The 26,787-nt window shown below is 50.6% G+C and overlaps 1 protein-coding gene across 1 annotated transcript in view; it reads right to left on the bottom strand.

The window, feature by feature from the left end:
• HAO2 (hydroxyacid oxidase 2) overlaps positions 1 to 26,787 on the bottom strand; it is a 77,864-nt gene that overhangs the window by 42,782 nt on the left and 8,295 nt on the right. The window lies entirely within an intron of this gene.

Raw genomic sequence — 26,787 nt, 5'->3', positions numbered from 1 at the left:
ACGTCCAAGCTCAACCAGCCCAACCTAGCACCCAGCCCTGGCCAATCAACCAGACCATGGCACTAAGTGCCCCAGCCAGGCTTGGCTTCAACACCTCCAGCCACAGCGACTCCACCACCTCCCTGGGCAGCCCATTCCAATGCCAATCACTCTCTCTGCCAACGACTTCCTAACAACATCCAGCCTAGACCTCCCCTGGCACAGCTTGAGACTGTGTCCCCTTGTTCTGTGCCTGGTTGCCTGGCAGCAGAGCCCAACCCCACCTGGCTACAGCCTCCCTGCAGGGAGTTGTAGCTAGCAATAAAGTCCCCTCTCAGCCTCCTCTTCTCCAGACTGAACACCCCCAGCTCCCTCAGCCACTCCTCACAGGCCATGTGTGCCAGACCTCTCCCCAGCCTCCTCGCCCTTCTCCAGCACCTCAATGTCCCTCCTGTACTGTGCTGACCAAAACTGGGCACAGGACTCGAGGTGTGGGCTCATGAGTGCTGAGTACAGGGGCATGAGCACCTCCCTGCTCCTGCTGCTCACACCATTGCTGACCCAGGCCAGGATGCTGTTGGCCTTCTTGGCCACCTGGGCACACTGCTGGCTCATGTTCATGTTTTGAAGACTTCTTTCTTCCATTTGAATTTTTCTAGCAGCTCCCTGCTTAGCCATGCTCAGTGATAGGCAGCTAATGAGCATGAAAATTGAGAAGAAATAACCACCAACCCAGCATGCTTCTAGACCTTCATAACCTCACTGTCATGCTGGTCCTTTCTAGTTAGAATCACAGAATGAGTCAGGGTTGGAAGGGACCACAAGGAGCAGCCAGTTCCAACCCCCTGCCATGGGCACAGACACCCTACCCTAGATTGGGCTGGCCAGAGTCTCATCCAGCCTGGCCTTAAACACCTCCAGCCATGGGGCCTCAACCCCCTCCCTGGGCAACCCACTCCAGCCTCTCACCACTCTCCTGCTCAACAACTTCCTCCTCACCTCCAGTCTGAACCTCCCCACCTCCAGCTTTGCTCCATTCCCCCCAGTCTGTTGAGTTCCACATGTCATGATGTTGCCCACTTGTAGGCTGGTATCCAGCCTGCTGCTTTCTTCTAATCAGAGCCTGACTTCTCTCATTGGGACTGTGGTGGGTTCTGCTTTGAAATGAGATGCTTGAAAATGGTTGACACCTGCAGTCCTCTGGCTCTTGGGAGGATTTGTTAACCTTCAAGGAGAGTCTTAAGAGGGGAGGGACTCTCAAGTCTTACAAGACGGTGAAGTTGCCTTTGGTTCCTTTAAAAAGCATTATCAAAGGTCAGATTAACAAGTCAGCACCGAAACTGGATATGACTAAGACTCCCAAAAGTGATGCAGAAGAGAGAAAAGGTGGGTGGGGACTAGGTGTGAGGGAGAAGGGCCCACAGCACCTCGGCTCTGATCCCTTCTCCCTTGTCGAGCCTGGGGCACACTTGATAAGGTGAAGGGAAATTGTAAAATTAGACCTGGCAACCTACACAGAGAGGCCCAGTGCAAGGCCCTTGGCCTGAGGCAAGCTGAGAAAGTTGAGGAATTGTGGGGGAAAGGGGACTTGGCAGGCCAGCTTCCTGTGGCTGCATCCAGGGCTAATTAGTTTTCAGTGTTCTGTGCGCGCTTGGATGGAAACGAGCCAGCACCGAGAGGCACGGGGTGAGGAAATCAAAACCACATGCACTGAGAAGGAAGAAGGGGAAAGAAGAACAAAAAGGAAAAAAGGAAAGGAAAAAAAACCCCAAACCACCCAACCCTGTCCTTTTTAGCTACATTTTCTTTTGCAGGAGATCTCATCATTCTGCTCCACGAGCACTAAATCACCCCAGCTCCCCTGTCTATCACAGCTCACATCTGCTTCAGAACTCATTAAACATCAAAAGGCCTGCCCTATCAGTTCTGCTTAGTTAGAAGCCTGAGTTACTAGAGTCCTAACCAGGGAAGAGTTTGCATGGTTTTAATCATAGCTTAAGGAACTTCTTAGCACCCCATAAATTACTTAATGCAACAAACTCTTCCTGTGGACCAGCAAATGCTTTACAGAGGAGATGTCTGCTGGCTTCAACAGGCTTGTGGTCAGTCCTGAGCTATGCAGCAACCTGCTCAAACGAACCTTTAATCCCTGTTGCAGTTCAGGAATTGTTTTCTCATGTACCCTCCCCTCCTGCCTCTAGCCCTCTCTGATTTTTACTGCTGCTCTAATTTTATATAATTACATTCCAAATTGTGCTTCCACAGCATTTGGATCCTCAAGAATGCCAGGGCAGTTATCAAAGCAGCGATGGGAACCTGCCCACTTCCACCCTACCAGTGCCCCTACTTCAACTGCCTGTGCACAGTGCCCTCCACTACTGCCTATGCCAGACAAAGAGTTCATTAAAGTAATTCACACACAGGGAACACAACAAACACAGTAAAGGCTCCATCAGGCAGTGGTTGTTAAGAGTGCCACAAGACCACTTTAAAATGAGCTGAGCTCAGACCAAGTGCGATTCCTGAGCGCTTGCTGTTCAGGTGAAAGCAAATCAATTCTCATCAGGACACCCAAAAACTTTTGTCTGCAGTGAGTGGAGAATTTTTTTTCTGCCTAACTTGAATTTTCTGTCTGCAGCTGTTTCATCAACAGACTGCTCCCATCCCTCTTTCTAGCATCAGAAAGCATCAGGGTTTTTGCTTTGGCCACAACAACCCCAAGCAGCACTACAGGCTGGGGACAGAGTGGCTGAGAGCAGCCAGGCAGAGAGGGACCTGGGGGTGCTGGGAGAGAGGAGCTGAAGATGAGGCAGCAGTGCCCAGGTGGGCAGCAGAGCCAATGGCATCCTGGGCTGGCTCAGAAGCAGTGTGCCCAGGTCGGTAGCAGAGCCAATGGCATCCTGGGCTGGCTCAGGAGCAGTGTGGGCAGCAGGACAAGGAAGGTTCTCCTGCCCCTGTGCTCAGCACTTCTCAGGCCACACCTTGAGTGCTGTGTCCAGTTCTGGGCTCCTCCACTGCAGAGAGATGTTGCAGTACTGGAAGGTGTCCACAGGAGGGCGACAAAGCTGTGAGGGGCCTGGAGCACAGCCCTGTGAGGAGAGGCTGAGGGAGCTGGGGGTGTGCAGCCTGCAGCAGAGGAGGCTCAGGGCAGAGCTCATTGCTGCCTGCAGCTGCCTGCAGGGAGGCTGTAGCCAGGTGGGGTTGGGCTCTGCTGCCAGGCACCCAGCAACAGAAGAAGGGGACACAGTCTCAAGCTGTGCCAGGGCAGGTCTAGGCTGGATGTTAGGAGGAAGTTGTTGTCAGAGAGAGTGATTGGCATTGGAATGGGCTGCCCAGGGAGGTGGTGGAGTGGCTGTGCCTGGAGGTGTTGAAGCCAAGCCTGGCTGGGGCACTTAGTGCCATGGTCTGGTTGGTTGGGCAGGGCTGGGTGCTAGGTTGGACTCAATGATCTCAAAGGTCTCTTCCACCCTGCTTGATTCTCTGATTCTATGATCTGTCTGTAACCCTTCGCCTTAGCAAGTAATTTGATGAAGACATCAGCTGCCAGGAGTGTACCAGTGAAATGCAATCAGTCAGTGCTAGACCCTCTTACACCATGTGCTCCAGGAACAAAGCACCCAGCTAGTCAATAAACCAACTCCCTTATAGCATGCAAAGCTGGCACTCTGTCCAAAGCATGACACTGGGGACTCAATGTAGTCCTTGGGAGTTCACATGTGTTAAAGCACAGGGATGTTCAATGACATCTGACTGCACAACCTCTTAGCTACACAAATACTTCAATGATAGAGAGGAACCCAGCTTATTATTAGCTCTAAACAGAAACTAAGCACGGCAGGAAATGATGACAACTTGAAGGTAATTATGTTTAGACTGAGAAATGCCTCAGACACAGCTCACTGTGTTTGGGAGCCTGTGTCAGACCATGAGCATTCCATAATCACTGGCAGAAATTGCAGGGCACTGAGATGAAATGCACCTAGCAGACACTGCTGCACGGGGGAGTTTTTCAGGCAGGTAGGCCACGTCCTCTGCACCTGAAGACAGCTCTGCTCAACCCTGCGCTGATGTTCCGCCAAGAGGTGCTCAGTGCCTGCAGTCTTCCCCCTGTAACTGGTCTGTTCCTCCCTACTCAAGGCCCACTTTAAACTGAGCACCCCTATGGAGGAAATGACAGGTTCTGAGTCAAAGGAGCTCTAGGGAGAGTGTGCACTTTCCCACTCTTTGATTTCCCCCTTCATGTGGAGCTCACACTGCCTTGGGATGATATTTACTCTTAACTTAGAGTCAAAGAACATATTTGCTTTCTGTTTCTCATTAAATACAGAGGCTTTCACAAAAAAACGAGGTCATTTTTCATCAAAAAAAATCATTTTCAAGTGAAAAAAATATCTACCAGCTCTGCTCCTGACTCTAAACAATTCCTGGCCTAGGAGCACATGACAGTGTCTTTACAGATCACAGAGTGCAACTCCAGCAATGAGAAGAATCTTTTCAAGAAGTTACCATGAATAGGCTTTAACAAAAGCCAAAGTGTTTCTGCCCAGCTAAGAGTCCAGCTGGTAGCCTGCCTGCCATCTGAGACAGCCACAGCATTCTCCAGCATCAATCTTCTTCCCTTTTTTTTGATGATGGGCTCTACATTTGCTTCCACTCAGCCTCCTGCCTCCTCCTTCATTTTTCTGTCTCTTCAAAATAACTGTCAGAGGCAGTCACAGAACCACTGAAGTGTTGGGGGAAGGACCTTGGAGATCAGAGTCCAACGTTATCTAACTCTACCAAAGCTGGTACTAAACCATGTTGAGGGAGGTGATTCTCCTCTACTCTGCTCTGCTGAGACCCCACTTGCAGTACTGCATCCAGCTCTGGAGCCCCCATTCCAAGAGGGCTGTGGAGATGCTGGAGTGTGTCCAGAGCAGGGCCAGGAGGATGCTCAGAGGCTGCAGCAGCTCTGCTGTGAGCACAGACTGAAAGAGTTGGGGCTGTGCAGGCTGGAGCAGAGGAGGCTCCCAGGTGACCTTCTTGTGGCCTGCCAGCATCTGAAGGGGGCTACAAAGAACTGGGGAGGGACTTTTGAGGCTGTGAGGGAGTGCCAGGACTGGGGGGAATGGAGCAAAGCTGGAGGTGGCTGTGAGGAGGAAGTTGTTGAGCAGGAGAGTGGTGAGAGGCTGGAATGGGTTGCCCAGGGAGGTGGTTGAGGCCCCTGGCTGGAGGTGTTTGAGGCCAGGCTAGCTGAGGCTGTGGGCAGCCTGCTCTAGGATAGGGTGGCCCTGGCCATGGCAGGGGGGTTGGAACTACGTGATCCTTCTGGTCCCTTCCAACCCTAACTGATTCTGTGATTCTATGATTCGTGTCCCTCAGCATCACATCTCTGCATCTTTGAAACACTTCCAGGGATGGACATTCAACCACCTCCCTGGGGAGCCTGTTCCAGTGTTTGAATGCCATAAGCTGTAGTGGTTTTGTCCATCTTCTTTCCTTGTCTCCCTGCACTTAAAGATGTCCTAGATTAGGTACAACTGCCTTGGTCTGAAGGATGCTATTGGACAGATGGTCCCTGGGAGGTGTCAGAGTCAGAAACTGAAGGTCCTTGATGTGCTGTGGCTAATGCACCAAGTGGGACATGAGGGCTTGCTCCATGTTCATGCTGTAAGGGGTGAAGTCTGTCTTACTGGAGTTCTGAAAGCTTCCACAACACATTCTTCATATGTGCTCAAATTCTTTGCGGCTTCATCAAAGCAAAACACAGCCTCTGTTGGAGCAGGCAATTTTCTTCTCCTTCCTTTGGTCTTTCTTTTTTTATCTTCTTCTTTCTTTTCACCAGAGACTTCCTGTGCATCTTTTTATCTAAAATGGCATAAATCCCTCCCTCACCAGAGCTGTGTGCACAGCATATTTGGAAGCAGCTAATACAAACAAAAGGAACCAGAGCTCTTTTAGCAGAGATTTAAGCCAGCTGATCCGAGTCCCACATGATGGTGTAGGTTTGCCCCCATGGAAGCCAAGAGCAAAACTAAACTTCATCTTCAAACTAATTGCCAATCATAGTGTTCAGAAAGCATGGCTCAAATGCAAGAACATTGGCAGGCTCACCTAAAGGTCATGAAGACACTCAGAAACAATAAATGTAGCATTTTTTGTCCTTCTGTATTTTCACCCTTCACAGAATCATAGAATCAAGCAGGTTGGAAGAGCCCTCCAAGCTCAGCCAGCCCAACCTAGCACCCAGCCCTGCCCAACCAACCAGACCATGGCACTAAGTGCCCCAGCCAGGCTTGGATTCAACACCTCCAGGCACAGCCACTCCACCACCTCCCTGGGCAGCCCATTCCAATGCCAATCACTCTCTCTGACAACAACTTCCTCCTAACATCCAGCCTCGACCTCCCCTGGCACAGCTTGAGACTGTGTCCCCTTGTTCTGTTGCTGGGTGCCTGGCAGCAGAGCCCAACCCCACCTGGCTACAGCCTCCCTGCAGGGATCTGCAGACAGCAATGAGCTCTGCCCTGAGCCTCCTCTGCTGCAGGCTGCACACCCCCAGCTCCCTCAGCCTCTCCTCACAGGGCTGTGCTCCAGGCCCCTCCCCAGCCTTGCTGCCCTTCTCTGCACACCTTCCAGCACCTCAACATCATCCCAACAATACAAAGCTGCAGTCCAGTAGCTGAAATAATTCTAATTTGATTTATTCTCCTCATTTCCCATTTTCCTCTTTGCCTTCCTTTGTGGTTGTTGTAGTTCTTTCTAAACTTCACTAAACCCAGGATTTTCTACCTTTTATTCATGGAATTTTATGATCCCATCTCCCCTGGAAATCAAGCCAGACACTGGGAAAATTTCATCTTCGGCTCTCATGCCATTACTTTGAAGTCAAGGAGGCTCAGAGGTTATTGCTGCAATAACAATGGGTGTGCAAGAGAAGGGTCTGGAAAGGCAGACAGTGAGGATATCTTCATAGTGACTACAGACATGCTGCAGCTCTCTGAGTGTGATGCTTTGGGTGTTACTCACATGACAGTGGTGAGAGGCTGGCAGGGGCTGCCCAGGGAGGTGGTTGAGGCCCCATGGCTGGAGGTGTTTGAGGCCAGGCTGGCTGAGGCTGTGGGCAGCCTGCTCTAGGGTAGGGTGTCCCTGGCCATGGCAGGGGGGTTCGAGCTGGCTGATCCTTGTGGTCTCTTCCAGCCCTGCCTGGTTCTGTGATTCTATCTTAAAGGTCTTTCCCAGCCAAAGTGATTCTATGATTTTATGATTCTGTGAGAGTTTAGGCAAACTCTGAATGCAGAGAAGGGAGACCAGGTAGGGTTTGATTTGAAGAGCAGACTAATGTGATGGTTTGGGTGTTCCCTGCCCCCCACACTTAAGAATATCACCCAGACTAGACTTGGCCAAGCTGGAAATTGAATGAAGCTTTGTACAGCTTAGCACAGTACCCAAGCAGGTATTGACAATCTGTACAGCTAGAGACAGACACAGACAAGTGAAAAAGTGATACAGAAGCACAGCAGCCCTCCCAGACACCAGAGTGCCCAGCAGGGGCTCCCAACCACCCTGCCACCTCCTTCCCACCCCTCTGCCTTATCCCAGACTTTGTCTTATGCTCAAGGTGAGTTTGGAGAATCAGCCAGGGGAGGTAGGAAGCAGATGGATTAGTTAGCAAGTTAGGGAGAGAAGTGCATGCAGCCCCAGAGATGAAGAGCAATTCCCTTATCTATGTTTATGTTCTTGTTCTTACCCATCTCAGCAAGCCTATGAGTGCAGCAGCCATCACCATTGCTTCATTTTCACAGCCTAGCATCCAATTCTTCCCATCAAATTATCCCAGCTAGGCTCAAACCAGCACACTGAGGAAGGAAAATGGTTCCTCTGTCCAAGCACATGAATCTTCAGAGATATACTGCAGGCTAAGCCACCTGTGAAACAGCCCTAGATCATTCCTGCTCCACACATTCAACACTAGAAGCAAAGACACCAATGGGAAGAACAAGTTTTCTGTCAGCTTTGCTACTTCCACTCTGAAAAGGACAAAAGAAATGCACATGGCTGCCCTCCCTCTTCCACCAGGCCAGGCTGGCTGGGGCTGTGGCCAGCCTGCTCTAGGGTAGGGTGTCCCTGGGCATGGCAGGGGGGCAGGAACCAGATGATGCTTGTGGTCCCTTCCAACCCTGACTGATTCTATGATTCTAAGTTCTCCCCAGAGAGAGTGATTGGCATTGGAGTGGGCTGCCCAGGGAGGTGGTGGAGTCCCCATCCTCAGAGGTGTTTTAAAGGATGCTGGATGAGACACTTAGTGCCAGGTTTTGGTTGATCAAAGGGTTAGAACCATAGAATCAACCAGGCTGGAAGAGACCTCGGAGATCATCCAGTCCAACCTAGCACCCAGCCCTGGCCAATCAAGCAGACCATGGTGATAGGTTGGAGTCAATGATCTCAGAGGGCTTTTCCAAGCTGGTTGTTTCTGTGACTCTGTTTACTGCATTGTAATACACACCCACTAGCATGGTGGCAGCCTCAGAACTACTTAGCTGCTTCACAAGCTCCGTGCCCATTCGTACTGTCAGATGGTCCTGCTTGTAATGCTGAAAGCTACTCCATCTTTCAGTTTATCTCCTGCTAGGAGAACTCCGTGTGTTCAGCAAAAACTTGGGCTCTTTGTCAGGCTCAGGCAAATGCTGGAGAAGCAAAGTCATGCATCGTGGATCACTTACACCTGTACATGTCACCAGCCCGTGCTGGTTCCTGGTGCCTTGCTAACAGCTGCACATAAGGTCAGGATGAGCTCACCCCTGGCATGGCGCTTCACACATGTGAAGCTGCTACACGTGAAAGGGAAAAGTGGAACTCTCAGGTACAGCCTCAATTTCTCACAAGTAGGACAGAGGAACTAACACCAGCCTGAGAGTCAGAGCCAGAGCTTCTCTCCGGATCATGGCTGACAGGACTATTTTGCTGAAATCCCCCAAGTCAAAGCTCAGCTACACAAATAAATAGTGTAGCAGACCCTGACAGGAAGACGTTCAGCCCAATCTTTTCCAGATGGCAGTGATGGATGGCTGTGTGCTTCTATTTATTTGGTTTCCCAGGCAATGGTGTCCTGCTTTCCCTGCTCATCACTGGAAGTGGTTTGGCTTACAGAGCAGCACAACAGTTCAGGGATAGTGCCAGACAGGTATTCTGGTGGGCTTACTCACGGCTTGGGGTCCAGGACTGCAAAAAACAAGCTCAATTTTACCATCTCACTGGGATTATCTCTCCTAAAAACCAGAGGGCTTACATTTGTGACAAACTCTTGGCACAGGACACAAAGAAGGCCAGGTAAAGCAGAGATCTATCACGTGTAACTTATTGATTGTTGAGATGGGCCAGCTCTGAATACAGTACAGTGACCTAAAGGGAACAGAGAGGGAGGGAAGACATCCAGATCCCGAGCCACACTGACTGAGAGATGTGGCTGTGGCTATTGTTCTGCTCTGTAAAACACATGGTACTTTACAGAGGGCTATAAAGCAAACGTCCACAGACCAGGGACTTGTGCTACAGGATCATGTGTGGGGAAGAGTGGAGCTGTGATACAAAGGCTTCCACAGCCAGAGCATTCCTTTTGCATGGCCATGCCTGCTTGAGTGGCCAACCGAAGTTATTAGCAACAAACACCCTCTGGTGGCCTAGGTAAAACCATAGAATCAGGCAGGGTTGGAAGGGACCACAAGGATCACCTAGTTACAAGCCCCCTGCCATGGCCAGGGACACCCTACCCTAGAGCAGGCTGCACACAGCCTCAGCCAGCCTGGCCTCAAACACCTCCAGCCAGGGGGCCTCAACCACCTCCCTGGGCAACCCACTCCAGCCTCTCACCACTCTCATGCCAGGCTGGCTGAGGCTGTGTGCAGCCTGCTCTAGGGTAGGGTTTCCCTGGCCATGGCAGGGGGCTTGTAACTAGGTGATCCTTGTGGTCCCTTCCAACCCTGCCTGATTCTGTGATTCTATGATAATGGTTGGACTCACTGATCTTTAAGATCTTTTCCAACCCAAGCAATGCTATAATCCTGGGACAGCTGAAATTTGAAGACATCCAGGACTGAAGGGAACAGAGACAAAGTAATGCCTGCTCTGCCTCTTGTCTCAAGTGACAAACTTACACAGCCCTTTTCAGAAGAGCAATGCAGCCCATACAGTGCATGCTAAAGCCTCCTTCTCTATAAAAGTGCAGACATCACCATCAGTAAGTGGACAGATGCAGGGAAGATTTCTTAAAAAGACAAAAAACCCAAGCCCACTTTATCTGGAATCCAAAGGCAGACAGCAGGAAGTGAACAAAATTGGTTGAGGCTGTGGGGATGTGGTCACGCTTTTCTGTGTAGATGAACAGATGGGCAGCAGAATGCAACATGTGCTGGTTGGGACAGCTGGGACTCAGGGAAGCCATGGGAAGGGAATGATAAGAGTACAAGAAAATGAAGACTGACTGAGGATTTCAGCAGAGACTGAGCTGCCACACCAGTGTGCTCAGGCAGGAGTCTTCAAAAAGCATTCATTACCTTCTAGGTTAGGAGCACAGAATCAGTCAGGTTGGAAGGCACCACAAGGATCAGCCAGTTCCAACCCCCCTGCCATGCCCAGGGACACCCTACCCTAGAGCAGGCTGCACACAGCCTCAGCCAGCCTGGCCTCAAACACCTCCAGCCAGGGGGCCTCAACCACCTCCCTGGGCAGCCCACTCCAGCCTCTCACCACTCTCATGCTGGAAAACTCCCTCCTCATGTCCAGTCTGACTCTCTCCAGCTTTGCTCCATTCCCCCCAGTCCTGTCCCTAGTCCCTGGCAGCCTCAAAAGTCCCTCCCCAGCTTTTTTATAGCTCCTTTCAGATCCTGGCAGGCCACAAGGTCACCTGGGAGCCTCCTCTGCTCCAGCCTGCACAGCCCCAACTCTTTCAGGCTGTGCTCACAGCAGAGCTGCTGCAGCCTCTCAGCATCCTCCTGGCCCTGCTCTGGACACACTCCAGCATCTCCACAGCCCTCTTGCAATGGGGGCTCCAGAGCTGGATGCAGTACTGCAGGTGGGGTCTCAGCAGAGCACAGCAGAGGGGGAGAATCCCCTCCCTGGCCCTGCTGCCCACACTGCTCCTGATGCAGCCCAGGCTCTGCTTGGCTTTCTGGGCTGCAGGTGCACACTGCTGGCTCCTGTTGAGCTTCTCCTCCAGCAGCATCCCCAAGTCCCTCTCCTCAGGGCTGCTCTCCAGGCACTCACTGCCCAGCCTGCAGTTGTGCTTGGCATTGCCTCCACCCAGATGCAGGACCTTGCAGCTGGTCTTGTGGAACCTCCTGAGCTTGGCTTGTGCCTGTCCAGGTAAATTCTTTCAAACAACATAGCTCCACAATAGATTCATAGAGCCATGAGACTGTTTTAGTTGGAAAAGACCTTCAAAGACCAAGTCCAAAGATTATCTAACTCCTCCAAGGCTGGTGTTAAATTATATACCTCAGCACTATATCTCTGCATCATTGAAACACCTCCAGGGACGGGGATTCAACCACCTCCCTTGGGATCCTCTTCCAGCCTTTCAGAACTCTTCCAGCCTTTGAGAACCCTTCAAATGAGAATGTTTCCAATCTAAACCACCCCTGGTGCAATTTGAGGCTATTTCTTCTCATCTTGACTCTTGTTACTTAGAGTGAGGCAGACCAGCACCAACCTGGCTCCATCCTCCTTTCAGGAAGCTGTAAAGACAGAGAAGGTCTCCCAAGTCTCCTTATCTCCAGACAGTTCCCTCAGCTTCTCCTCACAAGACCTATTCTCCAAACCCTTTACCAGCTTCATTGACCTTCTTTGGATCCACTTCAGACAGAGAATCACAGAATCAAGCAGGTTGGAAGACGTTCGAGATCACTGAGTCCAACCTATCACCTAACACCTAATTAACTAAACCATGGCACTGAGTGCCACATCCAGACTCCTTTTAAACAGGAACAGCCACTCCACCACCTCCCTGGGCAGCCCATTCCAATGCCAATCACTCTCTCTGCCAACAACTTCCTAACAACATCCAGCCTAGACCTGCCCTGGCACAGCTTCACACTATGTCCCCTTCTTCTGTTGCTGGCTGCCTGGCAGCAGAGCCCAACCCCACCTGGCTACAGCCTCCCTGCAGGTAGTTGTATCCAGCAATGAGCTCTGCCCTGAGCCTCCTCTGCTGCAGGCTGCACACCCCCAGCTCCCTCAGCCTCTCCTCACAGGGCTGTGCTCCAGGCCCCTCCCCAGCTTCATCACCCTTCTCTCTCACAGGCAGGCACAGCCATAACATAAGTGTACTCAGTGACTTCAGAGCAGCACACTGCATTTGCTGACGAGTTGTTTCCCAGCCCCTAGCTGATGCCTCGCTTTCCAGTGTGAATTTGTCTATCTCACAACGTGTCAATTTCAGTCCCTTGTTCATTTCTGCCATTTTTTTCTAAGCTGTTTGATCAAATTTTTCTGTCCTTAGAGTTACCTACAGAGGATCGTTGAGCTTTCACCTAACTTGCCCTTGAGCTGCTCTCTCGTGCTGAAGACCCCCTTTGTGGTCATATTTGTAATTGATTCTAAACTCTCATCATTTTTTCATCACCTTTTTGAAGTGTAGACAGCAGAACCAGGCAGACATCTAGTGCCAGATACATATCACAGTGCTGTTTGCAGAGGAAATATGATCTCTTCATTCACTGTTGTCTGTTTATACAACAGTGATTACCAATCCATCACCCACTGGACTCGCTCAGGCACAGCACTGCACCAAAGCACCACATTCAGTCAGTCACCACAAACTGGACTTCCCTTTCCAAGTTACTGCCTCCCAGCAGGCAGAATCATCAAATCATTTTGGTAGGAAAAGACCTTTAAGGCCATCAAGTCCAACCACAGTCTAACTCCGCCAAGCCTAGTGCTAAACCATGTCCACTCCACATCACATTGCTGCCTCTTTGAAACATCTCAAGGATGGAGATTCAACTACTTCCCTTGGAAGCCTATTCCAGCATTTGAGAATCCTTTCAGATGGATGACACCAAGCTAGACGACACCAAGCTAGGAGCAGCTGCGGAGATGTTGGAAGGTAGGAGAGCCCTGCAGAGGGACCTGACCAGGCTGCATGGGTGGGCAGAGGCCAAGGGGATGAGATTGAACGAGGCCAAGTGCAGGGTTCTGCACTTTGGCCACAACAACCCCAAGCAGCACTACAGGCTGGGGACAGAGTGGCTGAGAGCAGCCAGGCAGAGAGGGAGCTGGGGGTGCTGAGAGAGAGGAGCTGCAGAGGAGGCAGCAGTGCCCAGGTGGGTTTGATTCTTTGATTCAGTGATTTTAAACCTCCCCTGGTGCAACTTTCTCTAGTCCTGTCACTTGTTATTTGCAAGAAGAGACCAACACCCTCCTTGCTCCCCAGTTCCCTCAGCCACTATTCTCCAGACTTTTCATTATCACCTTCCCTGGATGTGCTCTAGCTCCTTAATTCCTTTCTTGGAGCAAGAGCCCCAAAACTGAACCCCAGTATTCAAGGCATGTCCTCCCCAGTGCTGAATATATGGGGACAATCACTGCCCTTGTGCTGCCTGTCACACTGGTGTCAGTTCCACCCAAGTGCTCAGCTACATGCAATAGAAAAACAAACTGATCACATTCCACTCGGTCATGCAATTCATTGACTCTGGGTTATGTTTGTCATGGAAATTCTGTTTATTCACCTGACTTGGCCAACTGCAGATGCAACACTTTTCACCACCTAAGAATTTCCACTTTTATTGGCATTCCAGCTGGGGACCATGGAATTCCACTCAAAGAGCTCACCACAGAGGCCATGTTCTGTCAAAACAGGAGCAAAAGCAGAAAGAATCTGCCCTCCAAATACCTTATTTAACCTTATTGTAAAGTGATGCAATTCATCTGAAGGCAATGTTTTATTAGTTGATGTTAAGGCCAGCAGTGGGCTTGGCTGTCCATTCTCAGCACATCTGAATGAGCTTTTAGACTCTGACTCTAGACTCAGATTCTGTGACTGATGTTTTATTGTTTCTGCCAATACACCGTAGAAAAGTGATCTGATTTCATGACATTATAAGGGGAAAATATACAGAAGAAAAATCCCTGAAGACCCAAACCAGCAGTTCCAGGAATGGAGAATTAAGATATCTCTATCTCAGAATTTATTGGGCCAGTGAGGAGGGGCTTGAATCTGCCCAAGTTTTGTGTAAAGGGACATAAACTGGGGGAACTCTACGCTGCTGACAATCTCAGCAGGGGCTGAAGCCTGTCTCTGGCTGAAGTCCACACTGATTTACAATGCTCAGCATCCTATCAAGAGAGCAACATATGTTATGCCTATTATCTTGCATTCTTTCCTCCATTCAGTTTTGGAATATCAACTCCAGCACCATAGGAGAGATGGAAATCCATAAGAGTTCTAATTACATTAATTGAGTGGTGTAAAACACTCTGTGCTGCAAACACATTTTCCTGACCAAAACTATAAATTGGAGTTTGTAAAGTCCAATTACTTGAAGTTCTCCCAAAATGCCATACTACTGGTTGCATGGAAACTGTGCTGCATCCAATTCAGTCTACTGGTTGCATGGAAACTGTGCTGCATCCAATTCAGTCTACTGGTTGCATGGAAACTGTGCTGCATCCAATTCAGTCTACTGGTTGCATGAAAACTGTGCTGCATCCAATTCAGTCTACTGGTTGCATGGAAACTGTGCTGCATTGAATTTTAATGAGAAAACTAACAACACTCTTGACCATAAATATAAACAGCCAAAACAGACCCCAAACAAAGCTGTAACATTGTGAATCCACAAGAACAGTGTGCCCAGGTGGGCAGCAGAGCCAATGGCAACCTGGGCTGGATCAGCAGCAGTGTGAGCAGCAGGACAAGGGAGGTTCTTCTGCCCCTGTGCTCAGCACTGCTCAGGCCACACCTTGAGTGCTGTGTCCAGCTCTGGGCTCCTCCATTCAAGAGAGATGTTGAGGTGCTGGAAGGTGTCCAGAGAAGGGCAGCAAGGCTGGGGAGGGGCCTGGAGCACAGCCCTGTGAGGAGAGGCTGAGGGAGCTGGGGGTGTGCAGCCTGCAGAAGAGGAGGCTCAGGGCAGAGCTCATGGCTGGCTACAGCTCCCTGCAGGGAGGCTGTAGCCAGGTGGGGTTGGGCTCTGCTGCCAGGCACCCAGCAACAGAACAAGGGGGCACAGCCTCAAGTTGTGCCAGGGGAGGTCTAGGTTGGATGTTAGGAGGAAGTTGTTGTCAGAGAGAGTGATTGGCATTGAAATGGGCTGCCCAGGGAGGTGGTGGAGTGGCCATGTCTGGAGGTGTTGAAGCCAAGCCTGGTTGGGGCACTTAGTGCCATGGTCTGGTTGGTTGGGCAGGGCTGGGTGCTAAGTTGGGCTGGATGAGCTTGGAGCTCTCTTCCACCCTGCTTGATTCAATGATTCTATGATCTCTTCTGCCCTAATGCCAAAGCATGGAGATAATATGGTAAATGCTCTATTGACTGAATGGTGAGCAAGAAGATTGAGCTTGGATAAGCTAAGTGAACTAATGGCTGGGTCATAGCTCTCCAGAAATTGATCCAAACTATCCTCAGCCTTGCTTCATAATATAAAATATTGGAACAAAGCACCTGGAAGATGATGATTGTCATAGTGACATAAAAAACTCTGAGTGGTCAAGGCCCAGATCTCCTGATACCTGCAGCTCTGAAATGCAGTTGTTAATATGTAGTTTTGAGGGCTGTTCAGGAAAAGAAAGGAGTCCAGAAGAACTGAGCATGCCTACCTTCATGAGAGTTTGAAGTCAGATAACATTAGATGAAGGAGTACATTCTCCTCTGGGGAAGATGAGTTTTTTAAGGCAGAAATTGCCTCACAAATTTCCTCTGTCCTGACAGGCACTGCCTGACTGTTCTTTGTCTGGATGCTGATGTCTTCCAGGTGCTGAAAGCAGAGAGATGATGCCATTTGCATATGAGGCTAAAAGATCTAGAGCTGAAACTTTCTCATCCTTCTTATAGCTCCATCCATGCTGCTTTCATTTGCATCAAAGATGATGTTGGCAGAGAGTAAAAACTAAGGGGATGCAGGAGGAGTCTCAGACTTCTTCAGTTTAAGGGCAGCAGGTAGAGGACTCTTGACCTTTGAGGAGTCTTTTCAACATCAGCTTCTTTCACCTTACTTTTCTCAGCAACACAGCACCTGCACTACAGGTACTTCATGAACACATGGTCACCTTCAGCATGTCAGCTGCATCAGCATAAGAGCCTGGGTCATGTTTGGACCTCTTGCTTGTCTCCAAAACCATGCCTCACTTGTGCAGACATTGGTTCAAACCAGGAGTGCTTTGGGTTCTGTAACGAGTTAATCCTCCTGGGGGAGTGGTCTTGACCCTGACCCCAGGTCCTCCTGGCTGCTCCCCGGGGGTGGGTGTGAACATCACCAGGTGTGGTGGTTAGCCCACTCCCACTTGCTGTCTGTCCTCCCTATGCAGACAGAGGAACCTGCTGCTTCCCTCTGTGCCTGCCTCCCTGCTTGCCAGCATCACCATCCTGTTTCCTGCTACTCTGTGTTTTGCCACGTGGCCATAACCCACGAGGCAGACAAATCATTGCCATCACACCTGGCTGGATATAAATACACATATATTTTGTATCTTGTTTTCCCTTCCCTATACCTTGTGTAACCTCCCTACCTAAAATACCTTCTGTTTATTGTTAAAGGTTTTTTTTCTTCTTTTAACTTCCAAATCAAAGTGAGATTATTTTATTTGAGTGTACTTTACCTTTCCTCTACCTACATCTAATTCCTTTTCTTTGGGAATGAAGGGGAAAGAGGGAAAGGCATCCTATAAATTGTTATTGGTTCTATTAACTATATTTGAGTCTCTGGGAAATTCAAACTAGAACCCAGACAGGGTCTGGAACTGGTTTTGGTTTTTCTGTCTTGTTCAATGCAGAGCACAGTGAAACTGCTTAACACATCATAAAATAAATAACAACCCTAAAAAAAAACAAACCAAAAGGAAGCCTTGAACTATGGAAAGAATAAAAGCATTTCTCAAAGGTGTCCTGACAGTGTTTCACGGGTTTCCAGCAGCAGTTTGACAGCTCGTGATCAAGGTCCACACTTTCCAGCTTGGCATGTCGCAGCCTTCACTTCTAAAGTGCAGAAGTGGAGGGAAATGCTTTGTTTGTTTGCTGATAGTGCTTGTGGTCACAACAGCATCATCCCCTGGTCACAACAGCAGCAGCCCCTGGTCACAACAGCAACAGCCCCTGGTCACAACAGCAGCAGCCCCTGGTCACAACAGCAGCAGCCCCTGGTCACAACAGCAGCAGCCCTGGCTGATGACAAGAGCCCCTCTGTCTTGCAACATGAGCGCTGCAGCGAGCGCAGGGACCGCACCTCACCTTTTATCCCAGATTTCACACGTTGGCTCCACAGCATTAATAAATTGGTTTCGTTTGCCACACATTTGGCAGGAGAATTTTCTAATAACATTTTTATCCCCTTTGAGAACATGAATCACTCACACGCTGAGGATAAAATTACTTCCCTCCCTCTCCCTTATTAAAGGCACCGCACGTTAGCAGGGGTCAGGCACTCGGCCTTGCCAGTGGCGAAGTCAAACCCAAGGGCAGGGCTGGAAGGCAGGGTTGTAAAGCTCGCTGCTTGGCTTTCTTAGAGGTGCTGGATAACCTATTTAGTGCTCCAAATGTAAGGCTTTCCCCAGCTGTCAATCCTACCTGGTTGGCCTACAGATTGATAAAACGTGTGAGATTTACTGCACCACTCACACAGCCCTGCCAAACCAGAACCAAACACAATGTGTGCAGCAGATGTCCAGCGCTACCGCCCTGCAGGGGCCACCAGGAACCCCAGCCCCCACACTCACTGCCACCGCGGCGGCGGTGATGCCACAGAGGGGCACACACGGACAGGTTAGAATCATAGGATCATGGAACCAGTCAGGCTGGAAGGGACCACAAGGAGCAGCCAGCTCCAACCCCCTGCCATGCCCAGGGACACCCTACCCTAGAGCAGGCTGCACACAGCCTCAGCCAGCCTGGCCTCAAACACCTCCAGCCATGGGGCCTCAACCACCTCCCTGGGCAACCCACTCCAGCCTCTCACCACTCTCCTGCTCAACAACTTCCTCCTCACAGCCACTCTCACTCTCCCCACCTCCAGCTTTGCTCCATTCCCCCCACTCCTGCCACTCCCTCACAGCCTCAAAAGTCCCTCCCCAGCTTTTTTGGAGCCCCCTTCAGCTGCTGGCAGGCCACAAGAAGGTCACCTGGGAGCCTCCTCTGCTCCAGCCTGCACAGCCCCAACTCTTTCAGTCTGTGCTCACAGCAGAGCTGCTGCAGCCTCTCAGCATCCTCCTGGCCCTGCTCTGGACACTCTCCAGCATCTCCACAGCCCTCTTGTCCCAGGGGCTCCAGAGCTGGCTGCAGTACTGCAGGTGGGGTCTCAGCAGAGTGCAGTAGAGGGGGAGAATCCCCTCCCTCAACCTTCTGGCCAGCCCAGGCTGGGCTTGGCCGGTGGATTCCTGCCATCAACAAGTGGCCAGGGACAAGTGGGACATCATAGCAGAGCTGAGCAAGCACAAGGTCTCAGAGAACTGTGTTCTGAGAAGCATTCTGTTTCAAATCCACACCTCAGTCAGAATGAACTCTGGAGGTGTTGAAGCCAAGCCTGGCTGAGGCGCTTAATGCCATGGTCTGGTTGATTGGGCAGGGCTGGGTGCTAGGTTGGGCTGGGTGAGCTTGGAGCTCTCTTCCAGCCTGCTCGATTCTATGATTCTAAGCTATTATGTCAGTGATCACATCATGCACCCCCTGTGACAGATGAGGACAACTCTGTGACACTAAATGACAGCATATTTGTAACCCTTTTGTCTTAATAGGCTACCAGCTGCACGGAACTTGTCAGCAGTTCTTTTAACAATTATTAATTAAACTGTGGGGTGGGTTGAGGCTTCTCTACAGCACAGCATGCAACTTGTTCCCTTATCAAGATATTTAAATACAGCAACAAAAGGCCAAATTGAGTGATTAGGGGTTGGAAAGACCTCTAAGATCATCAAGTCCAACCACCAACCATGGCTGTCTATAACTACCTGCAGGGAGGCTGTAGCCAGGTGGGAATTGGTCTCTTCTGCCAGGCACCCAGCAACAGAAGAAGGGGACACAGTCTCAGGTTGTGCCAGGGGAGGTCTAGGCTGGATGTTAGGAGGAAGTTGTTGGCAGAGAGAGTGATTGGCATTGGAATGGGCTGCCCAGGGAGGTGGTGGAGTCGCTGTGCCTGGAGGTGATGAAGCCAAGCCTGGCTGGGGCACTTAGTGCCATGGTCTGGTTGGTTGGCCAGGGCTGGGTGCTAGGTTGGGCTGGATGAGCTTGGAGGTCTCTTCCAGCCTGCTTGACTCTATGATGCTATGACCAAGCCAAGACCACCATGCCCACAGTCACTGCCACGAGTACCCCTGATCGGCTGTCGCTCAGCGAGTGCCAGGTTTAGTGGCCTCCTGTGTGTTTCACATTTGAACCTGTGATGCAGGTTAGGCTGTTTCTGGCTTCTGAGTCACCAGCAAGAGGAGCCAAGCAACCAGCTCACAGGAGAAATACAGACATCTGAGGCATCCACTCTCCTCCTCTGCTGGCATGGAAATAACAGCCAGCAGGAGTGCCTGTGCTGCAGCTGTCTGAGTTTGGTTTGACTGGTCAGATAAATCATGCTGTATTGTTTCCATTCCTTTGGCTGAGGGAATGTGTAAGCACTTCAAACCCAAATGCTTATGCATGAGAACTTAAACCTAGTTTACTTAAATGCACACATCTGTATCTCCGACACTGGCTTTGTGCAGATTCTCCTGTCAATGCAAGTCAATTGCTCGGCTGCTCACAGAAAGTTAACACAAACCCAGCTGGCGTGGGTTGTGTCTGCCAGCGGCATTGCAGCCCGTGGCTGCCCTCAGCGACACTCTGCTCGAGAGAAAAGCTCTTCACGGCTGTGACTCTTTGCCCACCGCTGCACCAAAGGAGTTCCTTTGACCGTGAGCCCCCGACCTGAAGGCAGAGCAGAGCGAACGCCGAGCGCCTGCTTCAGAGGCTGCCTGATTTGCCGCGGGCCGAGCGTAAGGGAACTGTTTCAGCTCACCGGAGGATGCAGACACTGTCCAGTCACTTCCCAACTGTGTCAGTGCTTTTGTTGGGGGGCTGACAACTCTATACCTTTTCACCACTTCTCAGGTCCATCTTCAGGTTGACAGAGAAAGCCTTTCAGCATGCAGCAAAACCCCATGCCTTTCCTAGCTCTCGTACAGCCTCGGGAAGCAAACACAGCTGCTCCACAGAAGGGGTACCAGCATCTCCAGCCTACACCCTCCTCCCCCATCTCCCAGCACCGTGGAGACATTAAAGAAACAGGGAAGGAGAGTCAAAACCCCTGATCATTTAGGAGAGTGGATGGAGCAAAGAGAGCGAGAGCGAGGGGAGTGTAAATGGCATCGGAGATGTGAGGACCCTTATCGGTAAGGCACGTGTGGACTATCGATGGATCGATTCAAGGCAGAACATTCGCTGTGTTTCTAAGTTCCTCTGTCGTTGCCATGAGTTCCAGCTACAAGAAGTCCGCATGGCAGCTCCTCCTCCATCAGCCTGAGGGCACATCAGCTTCCCATCTGCCTGCTCCTCCAGTGGGATGCTGCTATCTGAGCAGCTCCGCTGCAGAGTCACTCTTTGAACTGCTAGCATCAAGCCTTGCTTGATTTCTCAGGGGTTAACTGCGGCAGGCAGCTTTACTGGGTGTGTCAGGATTGCTACAACAGTGGCCACTAAAGGGACAGAGGTAGACACGAGCCCATTCAAATTGTGACATTTAAGATCAATTCTTCTTGCCCGGAGCCTCGCAAGACCTGACTGATGGATGGGGTCTAATTCATGTAGCTAGTGTAAGGTTACCTCATCCATGATCTACCCTCGATCACCATGGCTGCTTCAGCCTCTGCTTCCCTTCATGTGCATAGCAGCTGCCCTTGTTTTCTGAGGATGTGGGGTGGAACTGACACAATTAAAGGTCATCCTCCATCTGGGAAGAGAAAGTTCTGGTCTACAGTGAAGTGCAGGGGCTGGTTCCCATTTTGTCAGAGTTATGTAATCTCTAAATAAAAAATAATTCTGCTGTTCACTACAAGATTTTGTTGCTTAATGTTCCCTAGAAATGGCTGCCAGACCCCTGTGCAAATGTAGCCTGCACAGTGCTTTTAAAACTAGAGACTGGAAGGCCTTGAAACAGCAAATGCAAAGCACTGTTCTGTAGAAGGGCAGAGAGAACTGCAGCCAGCTCTGGAGCCCCCATTGCAAGAGGGCTGTGGAGATGCTGGAGTGTGTCCAGAGCAGGGCCAGGAGGATGCTGAGAGGCTGCAGCAGCTCTGCTGTGAGCACAGACTGAAAGAGTTGGGGCTGTGCAGGCTGGAGCAGAGGAGGCTCCCAGGTGACCTTCTTGTGGCCTGCCAGCAGCTGAAGGGGGCTCCAAAAAAGCTGGGGAGGGACTTTTGAGGCTGTGAGGGAGTGGCAGGAGTGGGGGGAATGGAGCAAAGCTGGAGGTGGGGAGAGTGAGAGTGGCTGTGAGGAGGAAGTTGTTGAGCAGGAGAGTGGTGAGAGGCTGGAGTGGGTTGCCCAGGGAGGTGGTTGAGGCCCCATGGCTGGAGGTGTTTGAGGCCAGGCTGGCTGAGGCTGTGGGCAGCCTGCTCTAGGGTAGGGTGTCCCTGGGCATGGCAGGGGGTTTGAGCTGGCTGATCCTTGTGGTCCCTTCCAACCCTGACTGACTCTATGATTCTATCATCTGCTTTTCCAACTAGAAAACATTAGTGTCTGATTTTCAGAGGTGCTAAATTCCAGTTGAAACCAGAGACAGCTGGTTTTGGTTTTGCACTGTCCCTCTGAAAATTAAGCCTACAGGTTTAACAGTAGATGTTAATAACAAGCATGTCAGGTGAAGGTGAGAGACAGGGAAACAGAGCAGGGTCACACAGGATACACAGAAGGAAAAGTAGGCAAAAGTAGGAACTATCAAGTCCCTAAAGAAAAGCATCAAGAAAACAGGGAAACAGAGCAGGGTCACACAGGATGCATGCAGAAGGAAAACTAGGCAAAAGCAGAAGCCATCAGGTCTCTAAAGAAAAGCATCAAGAACAGCCATTTGCCACTTCAGATTTCATTGTTCCAAATTCATAACCCTATTATGGTTGCAAAACCTGAACCCAAAAGTTTTCGGTTTTCCAGTGTAAATATGTATGGTCAGAGAGGATGAGCATTGTCCAGAGAAGGGCAGCAAAGCTGGTGAGAGACCTGGAACATGGACCCTATGAGATGAGGCTGGCTCCTGTTGAGCTTCTGGTCCAGCAGCACCCCCAAGTCCCCCTCCCCAGGGCTGCTCTCCAGCCACTCACTGCCCAGCCTGGATTTCTTTACTGAGGGAATAAAAGCGTGTGGCTCTCCACAAACACATTACCAAGAGAGTAAACATCCCACAGTGTAAAGAGAAATCTCCAATGTCTTTAGACAGCTGTACAGCTGTCATTAATGAAAAGGAGAGGAAGTCTTCTCAAAGTGAAAATATGCCTAGATCTGGTGCTGTGCATTAGAGGCAGGAGATCTAAGCATCGGCTTTTAATGAGGCAGAGCCTGCAAAGAATTCCATATATGTTAGGTGATGTAAGAAGCATTCTATCAGAGAGCAGAAAGTGTTGCAACCATGTCTCACTGCATGAGTCGAATTACTAGGAAAATAGCCCCAGTCCAAATGGGGAGGACAGCTCACCAGCTAGGGCTGCTAAAACAAAACAGGCACTGCTGCACATAATCTTCCACTCATAAGCAAGAAGTAGACTAAATCATCTGATGCTGCGCTACAGGCTGGGGACAGAGTGGCTGAGAGCAGCCAGGCAGAGAGGGAGCTGGGGGTGCTGGGAGAGAGGAGCTGAAGAGGAGGCAGCAGTGTGCCCAGGTGGGCAGCAGAGCCAATGGCATCCTGGGCTGGCTCAGCAGCAGTGTGGCCAGCAGGACAAGGGAGGTTCTTCTGCCCCTGTGCTCAGCACTGCTCCAGCCACACCTTGAGTGCTGTGTCCAGCTCTGGGCTCCTCCATTGCAGAGAGATGTTGAGGCGCTGGAAAGTGTCCAGAGAAGGGCAATGAAGCTGGAGCACAGCCTTGTGAGGAGAGGCTGAGGGAGCTGGGGGTGTGCAGCCTGCAGAAGAGGAGGCTCAGGGCAGAGCTCATTGCTGTCTGCAGCTACCTGAAGGGAGGCTGTAGCCAGGTGGGGTTGGGCTCTGCTGCCAGGCAAGCAGCAACAGAACAAGGGGACACAGTCTCAAGTTGTTGGCAGAGAGAGTGATTGGCATTGGAATGGGCTGCCCAGGGAGGTGCTGGAGTCGCTGTGCCTGGAGGTGTTGAAGCAAAGCCTGGCTGAGGCACTTAGTGCCATGGTCTGGTTGATTCTTTGATTCTATGCTTGGGATCTCATTTATATACATCTGTACTTACAGAGACAGCATATTCATAAAGATTGAATCTTGCACCCCCACGGTGCAACGTTTAGCACCCCTAATGTAAATTTCACTAAGCAAGAGATAACTGATTCCCTTGGCCATGCTGAAGTGGGATGTTTTCAAAGTGAGTAAAGAACACAGTCTGAGCTATTCAACAATGCTTTGCTGCAAGCACTCTAGGTATAGAATCACAGAATCAACCAGGTTGGAAAAGACCTCCAAGCTCATCCAATCCAACCTAGCTCCCAGCCCTGACCAATCAACCGGACTATGGCACCGAGTGCCTCATGCAGTCTCTTCTTGAACCCCTCCAGGGACAGCCATTCCATTACCTCTCTGGGCAGCCCATTCCAATGCCAATCACTCCCTCGGGTATCCTGTACCCCAGCCTGCTGCATCCTTTAGACACTGACACCTTTGGTGTACTTGACTCAAACAGGAGACAATTCAACTTTGAAAAACAAAAAAATCCCAACCCCCAAAAAACAATTCCTGTTATTTAATCACAGACATTTTTCTTCTCCCTTCTGACATAGCATGAAGGATCCCCTAGTTTGCACTCCCAGCAAGGACTTATTTTAAAAGGCTCTCCATGTGGCTAAAAGTAGAGCACTGCATGCAACAGTCTCCAGCATTGTCTTAAATCCAAAGGGACCCTATGGACAAACCATACTTGGAATCACAATTGTTGAAGGTGTGATCTCCAGCTCAAACAGAGGCTGCTCAGGGTGCCACAAAGAGCCAATAGTAGATATGCCTCAGCACCACTTACAGAAAGGATTTAAGACTCTCCTAAAGCACAATATTAGAGCAGGACCTAATTATTAGCAACGGTATCAGGGAACAGAAGGTGGAAGCATAACTGAGCCCAGCACAGGGATACACTTCCCTTTCACGCAGACCCTGTGCACTGATCTCCAGTAGCCACCCAGAGTTCACCTTCAGCATCTGATCCAGACCTCCAGTCTTAACCTAGGTCTGCGAGGGAGGGCTGCCCATGAAGCTCTGTGTGGCTGCACCTCTGACAGATGAGCTGCAGCATGCTGCTGAGAGGCTGACAGTTGTGTTCCCTCGGTGCACACAGGCTTCAGAGGTGAAAGGCAGTTGCCATTTGCCCCATCACCAGCTGGGGAAGCCACTGCAATGTGTTAAGAGTGTCAGCACAGAAAATCTTGGGGGGTGAAGAGGGAAAGAAACTACATCACTGTAATGGAACCCTTCCCTGCCTGCCTGCCTGTCTGTCTGTCAGCAAGGACTTCTGAGTCAATAAATACCAGTCAGAATGCACAACTCCTGCTGACCTGCAGTCTCCCCTTCATCTCTGGAGCAAATAAACAGGGTGCTGAGCCTGCTCTGCCTTCTTCAGAGCCCCCATTGTAGTATCTGCAGCGTTCAGCCAGCAACACTGGGCATCTTTCACTGGATACACCCAGGAACTTAGAGGAACTCCCTGGTCATGAGCATATTACCTTTTCACTGCAAAATAAATGGCTCCTTACAAACACCTTCTCAGAGGTTGTTCCCTCACAGATGTACAGGAGTCAGGAGGGGTCAGGGCAGGAGGGATTTGACACTGTGTGTAGACAGTCTTAATGCAAGCTGCAACTCCCAGAACAATACCATTCACTGTCCAAAGCATCCACAGTAACAGGAGCTGCCTCTGGAACAGCTAAAGGAGGGTCTCTGCCTCACACCTCAGCACACAGCAGCACCTTACACCTCTGCAGCCAGCTCAAAACTGGATGTAGAAGGGAGATCCCAAACATTTCTGTGTGAACAGAAACACCATCTGCCGTATCTGTGTGTATTCCAAAGTGTCTTGGGTTTGGGATTCTTTCACTCTCAAAGAATCATAGAAACATTTTGGCTGGAAAAAGACCTTGAAGATCAACAAGTCCAAACAGTATCTAACTCTAACAAGGCTGCTACCAATCTATGTCCCTCAGCACCATGTCTCTGCATCTTTGAAATACCTCTAGGAATGGGGATTTAAACACCTCCTGAGGAGCCTCTTCCATGATTTGAGAATGTTTATTGTGAAGAAGTTTCTTCTAATAGCCAACACAAACTACCTCTGGTTGCAGTTTGAGCCATTTCCTCTCATAGAATGGTTTAGGTTGGAAGGCACCTCAAAGCTCAGCCAGTTCCAACCCCCTGCCATAGGCAGGGACACCTCCCACTAGAGCAGGTCACTCAAGGCCTCATCCCACCTGGCCTTGAACACCTCCAGGGAGGGAGCAGCCACAACCTCCCTGGGCAAACTGTGCCAGTGTCTCACCACCCTCACTGCAAACAACTTCTTCCTAACATCCAGTTTGAATCTCCCCTCTGCCAGTTCAAACCCATTCCCCCTCCTCCTGTCATTACAAGACATTGTCAGTAGTCCCTACCCAGCCTTCCTGTAGCCCCCTTCAGATGCTGCAAGGCCACTACAAGGTCTCCTTGAATCCTTCTCATCTCCAGACTGAACACCCCCAACTCTCTCAGCCTGTCCTCACAGCAGAGCTGCTGCAGCCCTCTCAGCATCTTGGTGGCTTCCTCTGCACTGGCTCCAACACTTCCATGTGCTGCTTGTGCTGGGGGCTGCAGAACTGCACACAGGACTGCAGGTGGGGTCTGAGGAGAGCAGAGCCAAGGGGCAGAATCCCCTCCCTTGCCCTGCTGCCCACACTGCTCTGGCTGCACAGGGTTGTGCCTGGGCTGCACTCACACTGCAGGCTCCTGGTGAGCTTTGCATCACCCCAGACCCCCAGGATCTGTTCCTCAGGGCTGCTCTCAGCCATTCCCCACCCAGCCTGGAGCTGTGCTTGGGATTGCACCGGCTTAAGTGCAGGACCTTACACTTGGCCTTGTTGAATGTCATGGGGAGGTCGGCCTGGGCACAGCTCTGCAGCCTGCCAAGGTCTCTCTGGATGGCATCCTGTCACTTTTTACTAGGCAGAAGAGACCGATCCCTGCCTCCTTCCAACCTCCTTTCAGGGAGTTTGTAGAGAGCAAGAAGGTGTCCCTTCAGCCTCCTTTCCTCCATATTAAACCACCCCACTTCCTCCTCCTCAGAGCTGCTACCCAGACCTTATCTTATTCCATACCTTAATAGAGCCACTACAGAGTACAGCTGGGCTACTGACTGCAAACTTTAGGTTTCAACTCCAGTCTCAAATGGAACTGGATGGAGACATTCACCTGACAGTTAGCTGTGGGTACTTTAACCTCAATGATTAATTTGGACTCTAGGTCATTCAGCTCTGGTTGA

Source organism: Pogoniulus pusillus, chromosome 5, assembly GCF_015220805.1.
Source record: "Pogoniulus pusillus isolate bPogPus1 chromosome 5, bPogPus1.pri, whole genome shotgun sequence".
Classification (NCBI taxonomy): Eukaryota; Metazoa; Chordata; class Aves; order Piciformes; family Lybiidae; genus Pogoniulus; species Pogoniulus pusillus.
The sequence above is the reverse complement of the archived record's forward strand: the minus strand, read 5'-3'. Positions and strand labels throughout refer to the sequence as shown.